Raw genomic sequence first — 9,130 nt, forward strand, 5'->3', positions numbered from 1 at the left:
AAACATTAAACTGCACTAATATCAACTCTGCAGAATCTGTTTAAAAATAGGAGCAACTGGGGTACAGTATTTCCTGGGTACATGCTGAAGCTTTATGATTGCAAAACGCTGGGAGGCAGGAACAATAGAAAGACGCTAAATGCATCATGTCTAAAAAGTGAGAAGACAAGCAAAGGCTATAAAGACTTCCTGTCATATTCATTTCTTCCTTCTATCTCCACAATGAGAAAGCCCTAGAAACCTTTTGAGTCCTTTCAAAATTCTTGGCTGGAAATTTGTTTCCAGAGTATTAGAAAATTTTCTATATTTTAAATAGTATATTCTTAATTTGGCCATATCCTGCAATTAAATAAGATGACAATGTGGTCCTTAAAGCCTCCCCTCTTCACCATGGCTATTTTTAATTGCACCATTGCATACAACACTGACAAAGAACTGCAGATTCTCACCCCTTTCAGTCACTGCATTTTCTTCTGTTTACCACTAGAAAATTTTGGCATTTTTCCCTCTATATTGATGTGAAACAGAAAAGCTTGATGTGACAGGAAATTGAAACTATTTGTATATTTCTTTCTTTACAGCTTGAAGCATGCAGAAGACTGTTCATTTTAAAATAGTGGCTTTTGACTGAGGGAGATTTCACGGTGTGCCCCCTACTCCCAGCCGCAGATATTTGGTAATGCCAGGGAACACGTTTTATTGTCACAGCTTAGAGCTGGAACATCGACATGATATCTACAGAGTAGAGGCCAGGGAGGCTTCTGGTCATGTGTAGTGGTCAGAACAGCTCTAGTACAGAATGATCTGGCCCAGAACGCCAATAGTGCTGAGCTGGACAAACTTTGTTCTAGAAAAATCCTTCCAACACCTTTACTGGCCCTTCCATCCATTCTATCCATTCCCATTCTTGCTCACCACCAGCTTTCCACTGCCAAACTTTCATTGATGCTTCACTTCCTTCTGGTTATTCTGCTCATTCTGCTCCCTTTCACCACTGGGAATTGTATAGTCTTGTGAAAGTCAAAAGGCTTAAGTAGTGATTTTGGCTTAGTTCTAAGTCACTACTTAGTACTTTTCATGGTACTAAGTAAACATAGTAACTGCTATAAGTAAGAGGAGATGAAGGCTCATAGAGTTTCGGTGTATTATTTGACAGTATTGGTGTACAATGAGAAGAACTAGCAATTTTCCCTAGGAGTGTTTATTTTGACGCCCTCAGTTGATTTTGCAAGATTACATCATCTCTGAGTTCTGGACATAGAGATGCCACAACACACTTGGCTTTGTCCTAGGTAGAGCTTGCTGACTTTCCCCAAAACATGGAAAGCCCTCCAGATGGACAAAATGGCTGGAGTCAAACTGATTCAGAGTTCTCAAAGCTGGAAACTACTTCATTGCTTATTATTCTCTCATTGTTGTGGCCAGAGCAGGACTGATTGTATTTGCTTATTCAATTTCGTACATAATTCAACATCAGGTTAGTTGCTGGGTAGGCTGAGGAATCACTTACAGTCCTGGGCACAGAGGGGAGTCCACCTGCTCTGCTGTCTCACTGGCTTGCTTTGGTGGCTTTGCTCCTACCCAGAGGACGGTGAAGCCCCTCCTCTGTTCTCTAGCCCCAGACTCTTCCCCTTCAAGTCTACAGAGTGATACGTCATAGCACGATGGGGAAGCTGCAGACTCTTAGGACAAAGGCCCCACTGACACGGGCTAGGCAGAGAGTAAGGGCCCCTGATGGCCTCTCTCATCAAGGTGGCTGAGACAGGGTGCAGTGGCAGGGTGTGCAGCTCTACACACCCATAAGGAAGACAAGTGCCTTGGTGCCGCGTGGAATAGCTGCCCCCTTGCTCAGTGACAGGCCAGAGAAGAGGTAGGGCGAAAAGTGGAACATCCTGGGTGACTCTCTAAGCACAAACATTCTATTCGTATGACCCACTTCTGTATTTTTCTTCTACCAAAAATCTTTTCCATTTCCTAGCTTAACCTGTGTCAGGGAATTCCTGTGTGCAGTGTGGAAAATCACTGCCACAGCCTTCTTCAGAGTTGGCTGCCTCTCTGGCATGGGTGGAAATTTTCCAGTGCATAAAAGTGTGAAAGTTGATTATAAGGGTGTGAATGTTTTGCAAATAAGATCTAGATGTTGTTTCTGCCCAGAGATTACTTTTGGGCTTTTTGGTTGTGTCTGCTTTGAAAAATCTCTCAAAGCTATTCAGATAGCTTCTATTGCTCTAACTAATCTCATCATTATCAGTGTTGTTTTTTATTTTATACTCCTCTGTCCCACTGCGACAGATGCAGTCCTTTCCTGTCCCCCTCTGGTAGCCATTCTGGAGACTGAAACATCTCAGGCTGTATTTTAATGGATGCCATGTGTAAACAGGAGAAATAGTTCATACCAATCCAATAAAAGTAGGAGCCTGGGAAAGGCCTTCAGTTTTTCTGATTAAAAGGGGCTGATTTTTCTTTCCTTTCTCTGGTTTGTTCTCTTCCCCTTTTTTGTTTTTTCCTTCATTTTCTTCTTTAATTCTCTCTGTCTCCATCTGTTTGTCTATCTGTCTGTCTGTCTGTGTCTATCTGTCTCTCTCCCTCCCTCCTTCTGTCCTTCTCTCCCTCTCTTCCTCCCTCTCTCTCTTCCTCACCTTAAATGAAGTTATGGTTACTGGTGCTGCAGCAGCCATCTTGTGATCGAGAGGATGGTCCAAGAAAACAGAAAAATTCCAGCTCTGCAGTTTACAACTGCAAAATTAATACCAGTGGGTGATCTTTAAACTTCTCTTTATAATAAAACAAACAAATCCTTATTACTTTAAATTACTGTCAGTCGCCTCTTCCTGCTACTTGTAGCTGATAACTTTCTGACATTATATTTCAGAGCAACATGTTCTAGGCCCACTTAATTTTCACAGATATTCTCCACCAATTCCTTTTTTGCTAGACATTGTCCTGTTTGAGGAAAGCACAATGAAATCCGTGTTTGCGTCCCAGGTGTGCTTTGCTTCCCTCCATGATGCTCATCAGACACTATCATGGAACATCCATTTACTCCTTATTTTGTGCTAGTACCACTTTTCACTTGCAATACTAATGCAGTCTATTTGTTGCCATGTTACATTGCACAGATACTGCTTTTTCTGTTTTCTGTTTGTCTTTACAAATAGTGAGTCATACACTCTAATACTTTTTAGATTTAGTAAAATCTAAAATGTGCAACACAAAGTCCTCCTCTCATTAGACACTTCTGTGGGTATTCTGACAGACGGACAGGCACACACTGGATTCCGCAGGCTGCTCCTAGGCAACCGCATGGGGTGTCAGGGCGGCGGCGCTCACACACGCAGCGCCGGGCCTCGACGCACTTTCATCGTGTCACTTACATCAACTGAGCAAGAGCCAGACTTGGAACTAGCAACTCCACCCGTTCTTTGCTCAGAAGTGCCTGGCTCAATAGCTCCCCGTGGCAGGGCCCCTTTCAGAGCCCAAGCCCTGAGCATTTATGTGGCATATACATTAAGAGAGTTCTTTTTTCAAAGTGCAGCTCTTTTCTTCTTGATTTGGCATCTGACTGTGGTTATTTCTATTATTAAACATGAATGATTCATATTATATAACAGTGGTTATTCAGAATGAGAAGGTATAATATAAAGTAATAAGGTACCTTCAGCTATGCATTGCTTTATGGTACCTGGATAATTTCATTTTTTTTTAACATTTTATTTCTATCTGTCTCTATCATTTCCATTGAATTACACACTCAGTATTTCCTTTCTATAAAATTTTATCTTTTTTTCTTAAAGCAAAATATTGAAAAGGCCAATAGATTCCAATCCTTTGACTGTTGATTTCTTTTCTTTATACATATACTTGAAAACACTTGCTAATCCTAATTAGAAATAAAGCAGCACCTCCCACATTCATTTTGTTTTTGTGTGTCATGTCTGACAGTGATAAAAGACAAGTATGTTCCCCCTCATTACTGGCACCATTGAAGCAGTGAAGCTCACAGACAATGTGAACAAATGCAAGGACACAGGAAATCAGTTAAATATGGTCATGGGCGAACATCTGAACGAAGACAGGAAACCCTCAGTATCATTTTGTATTTCTATATTAAGAATTTGGAGATTTAAATAGCTTTCTATGTCATTTCTTCAAAAACTCATTTAATATTCTTGTTTCTGATTCAAAGGTGATGGGGAAAGAGGTAGTGGGACTGACTCTTTCCTTTTTAGATTTAAAAAGGAGGCAAAAGGAAAGGATAGGTGATGCAGTGCATTTTCCAGGCACAGGGTGGGGCCCTAGCTCATCTTTGAGCGCTACCGATGCCTTCCTTGTGCTTTCTGCTCGGGTTCCCTCATCTCCTCCCTCCAGCATACAAAGAAATCCAATCTGCTGGGTTGCCTTCCCTGCAGTCTTCTAGTTACTTTCCTGTTGCAAAGGCAGGGAAGCTCTGTCAAGCGCATTAGATTCAGAAGTGTACTGAGACTCCAGTACTAGGAATGCAGACTTGTAATCTCACCCCTCACTGACCCATCTGCGCTTGCTCCTTAACTGCATACTCCTGGCTTCCAGATGATCTACTTGTCTATGGGGGGAAGTCCAGAGCAGTGAGGCCCACAGACTCATTTACTCATGGAAACTGTCTTTGTTTTGACTCTTTCTTTCTTTCTTTCTTTCTTTCTTTCTTTCTTTCTTTCTTTCTTTCTTTCTTTTTTCTTTCTTTTCTTCCTTTCTTTCCTTTTTTTCTTTTTAATCAAAGAGACAGCATCTTTTGACTTAGAAATCTATATTCTGTTCATGCTTGTGGTTGGTAAGTGGAAGCATCATGGAAGGGCCTTGAAACGTGTTGCTAAAGAGAAAGCCCTGCTGGCTGGAAGACACCTCGGGGCACATCTACCTAGAGATCATAGCATGGCAGTCCAGAGCAGTCACCATAGAAGCTGCCATTCTGTAGCTGTCACTGCACAAGCAACATTTCTTTTAAAGCAGTTCTTCCCTCCTGCTTCCACCTTGCTACATGCATCCCATAAACTGCCACAAGCAAAGCAACGGGCCTGGTGGCCTCCTGACTAACCGCATGTGTGGCTGTTGGAGAGGGAGTTTTGTCAAGTGTGTCTTACTGCACTAGTTGGAGAAGCAGATATTTGAGGCTTCACTCTACAGTTGTACTATAGCTGCCATAACCAGGAAGCTTTTTACAATGGCATAATATCATTTCATACAGCTTCTCATATGATGATCACAAAATCCTTCCCAGTAAATGGTCTTATTAAGGTAGGGTTTCTATCCACACTTTGAAGATGAGGAGACATATCTAGCTAAGTCACAACCGGGGAGGTCAGGACTGAAAGTCAAACCCACTGTGACCTGCTCTTTACCATTCCACTCACTGCGTGCAGGGTAGTGGTTCACGATGCCTTTGAAATCTGACCTAAAAATGACCATTTCACTAAGAGATATCCATATACATTTCTACACACAATATTTTGACATGGGAAAATAAAAACACAGGTAGAACAACCTAGATCGGTAATAATGCTTATGAGAGCAAGAAAACCATGCCAAAATATACCAACTGTCTATATATTTCAGACAAATATGACAATGTAATGATTACCTTGTTGAAGGCTTATTTATTCCTCTCAGTATTTTTCAGGATTGTTTTGTCTCATGCTCATCACCATTCTGTAAACCGGACACCATATTATTTCATTTCCTATATAAAAACTCAGGTTTAAGTTTAAGGAACAAGCATACCTCAGGGCACATGGCCACTGAGTTTCTTGTTTGGAGAATTTCAGGAATTCACTTTAGATCCTGAAGCTTCATTCACTGTATGCACTTCCTCTTTGAAGTGATATACATGTGACAATGTGAGTTTTCTGTAGTCTATCCATATCATGATTTCAAGAGTATGCTGGCGAACTTACCACTAGCCTTTTACAGACAGCTCTTTACCTTTCTTGAAAGCTTCATGTTCTCAACTGTAACAAGGAAGTCTCTTTGAAATATTTATAGTGTCTTACATTATCCTTCCCTTGCATTGATATTGCTTCTGTAGTGCTAATCTATTGTAATTTTATGATGGGTTGATTTTTTTCTTTACCTTTAGTCCTTTATGTGAGGGTCACCTCTTCACACACATCCTACAGTGTGGCTTCTCAAACTTTACTGTGATTCCCAGGCACTTGAAGACCACAATCAAATGAAGATTCTGATGTAGCAGGTCCTGGTTGGAGCCTGGGACTGTGTGCGTCTAACAAGCAAGATGATGTTGCTGGGGTCCACCAACCATAATTTGAATAGCAAAATTCCAGAGCTTATCACGATAGCTGTCAACACATGCACATAGCAAAGCACACAGGAAAATGACTATTTGTATACCAAAGACAAAGATTTCTCAACATCTATTGAGCTCTTACTTGTGTGCCAGATATAGGCCCTAAAACGTAAGTTTAAAGGCTGTTTTTTTTCTTTTTTCACAATCCAAGTTTAGAATGATAGATTGCATAACCTCTTTGCATTTTCTAGGAGTTATAATTATATGAGAGGCCACTATGGTATAACTGAAGAAGAATGATTTTGAAGTCAGATAGACTGATTTTAATTCATGTGCTATCTATGATAACATAATTGTATGACATTTGCTTATTTCTGAATTATTGAGAAAGTTTCATTGAACACTTGAAATGTCAGGCATTGGGTTAAACACTTCAGTATAAAAAAAAAAAAACTCATAAGTTTATTCTGAACACTAAGGAAAAGACTCCAAAATAAATCAAATACTACAGGTGGCTGTGATGGAGGAGTCAGCGAGCTACCCAGAGAGAATGGTGAGCAGCAGCTAAATCCAATTATGGAGCAGGGAGAACTCTGTAGGGCAGTGTTACTTAGCCAAACAAGGTAGGAAGTGGCACAACATAAGACAAAACGGACATTGAGAGCAGGTTTCAGGGATTTGATCTTCAATTTAACTTCTTATAGCTGTGAACTATTAGGTAAACTTCTTAACTCTTTAAGGATCTGTTTCTTTGTAAACATAGTCATAATCATTGCAGCCTCTTATGATGCCAGAGGCCGTTCCTACTGAGCACATGGCTCAATGCCTCACATACGTACGAGGTACAGATACGAACACAGGGGCTGGCGTATTGTGTGCGCAGGTCCAGAACTGAGTCCACTTGGCTAGGGTGAAGAGTGGGAGCACAGATGTGGCAGGAATGTTTTAGGGAATCTTTTTTATACTAAGATAAGTGACTTAAGCAGAAGCTCACACATACATTACAGCTCGGAGCTTGGACTTGTAGTGACTGATCCTCCTGTTTTCAGCCTCCCCAGTGCTGGGATTACAGGCGTGTGCCATCACAACCGGTTCAGCGCACCCCAGGAGCAGGACCGGCATGGCATGCGGTGCCAGGGAATTGAACCCTGTTCCCTGAACTTGCCTAAGCAGGCACTTAGTCCACTGAGAGCTATCCCACCGGCTCTATCTATGGTTTTGAGCAGCCTCAGCTTCCTTCCTGCGATAGGAGGGTTCTCCTGAATTTACATGTCTACACAGCCGGGCAGATCCCCATGTGCTCACATGGTCCACATTAGTCTTCCTTGTTATCTGAGCATTTTATTTGCTCTCTTTAACCTGAAATTTTGATTCTTGTTGCTCGACACTGGGATATAACACCTTGCCGCTCAGACAAGGTTATCTGTGTACTCAGCAAAAGCAGAATGTGAACTTGGAACATTATGGGTTCTCACTAAGTATTGATGAATAATAAATGGACAGAGAGTGGATATTTCCTGCTGAGAAAATGATAGATATCTGTCTGTACTTTGTCTTGCTGACCTTCTTTAATTTGACGACTGCTTGATTTATGCTTCATATTTGACCATGTGTAACTCAACTAGATTCACATACACCTTTATTCTGAGTGAACGTCTTCCACATCTAACATGAAACATTTCCCCAAAGGACACATATTCTTATTTAGTAATTACTAAGTACTTTAATATTACAATGAATGATAAAAAAATTATTCTTCTTTTTGGGGCTCTTCTTTTCTCTCTTTCATGTGTGTGCGCGTAAACCCAAGTGTGGACATGTATATGTGCATATACTTATGCAGGCTTAACAGAAAGAATTTGAAAAATTCTGAACTTGCCAGTGTGCTGGTACTTCGGGGGTGTGTGTGTGTGTGTGTGTGTGTGTGTGTGTGTGTTAGTGCAGCTCAGTATCTTTCCAATAGAAGAAATATATAATTACTTTGAATTTTGTCTTAATGCAGCATGGATTTTTGTCTTCTCCAAATTTGCAGAGTGACTTGTTTCGAAGACTTCAGTACTCTGCTTACAAAGATGTGCTGTAAACTATCTGTTTAAATTATACAAACAGTCTTTTCTTGACAGGAAAAAGTCAGAAATGATGGTAAGGTATGGATGCAGAGAGTACCTTGCATAAAATGCAAAACACCAGAAAGAGGAAATAACTTTTATTTTTAGGTTTTCCTTCCTAGTTGTTTGTCTGTCCGCAGCTTCTGGGGAGTGGCTTCCCAAACTTCCTTTGAGCCTCTACACACCCGCACCCCCCCACTAGGAAAGGGAAACAGCTCTGTTCTAGGGTTCATCATCTCTGCTGACTGGACGGCCTAGATTTTCTTCCTTCCAACTTCCTCTTTGAGTAAAGAATAGGTAAAAGCTATTGTTTTTATGGTTACTGATGGAATCACGGGAGTTACTATTGCTATAACTGAGCATATGAATGGAAAGCAAAGAACGATACAGAGAATTCCAAGAAAAAGTTAGTTGTAATGTAAAATGGAGCTAGTGTTTTGATATCTTCAAGTTTTCAATAAATTATCTCTTTCTTATTTTGGTTTTTAACAGTGTTGGCTGTGCAGCTTTCTTCTTATTGCTTGAATAAGCATCAAAATAAGAAAACTGGACCATTAAGTCTCTGCACATTCAACTCCAGTTATTTGATTTTTTAATCTTTACTATGAGCTTTAGTTTAAAATGTTTTATCAGCTTCTAAAACAGGTATCATTATTATGAATGCAGTGAAATAATTCTGTGTGCCCTTTCTAAAGAAATGTTGTCACAGGTGTAGACTCTTTATTCTTCCCATTTTGCTTTTTCC

This window comes from Octodon degus, unplaced genomic scaffold (assembly GCF_000260255.1).
Source record: "Octodon degus isolate 3935 unplaced genomic scaffold, OctDeg1.0 scaffold00150, whole genome shotgun sequence".
In the NCBI taxonomy this organism is placed as follows: Eukaryota; Metazoa; Chordata; class Mammalia; order Rodentia; family Octodontidae; genus Octodon; species Octodon degus.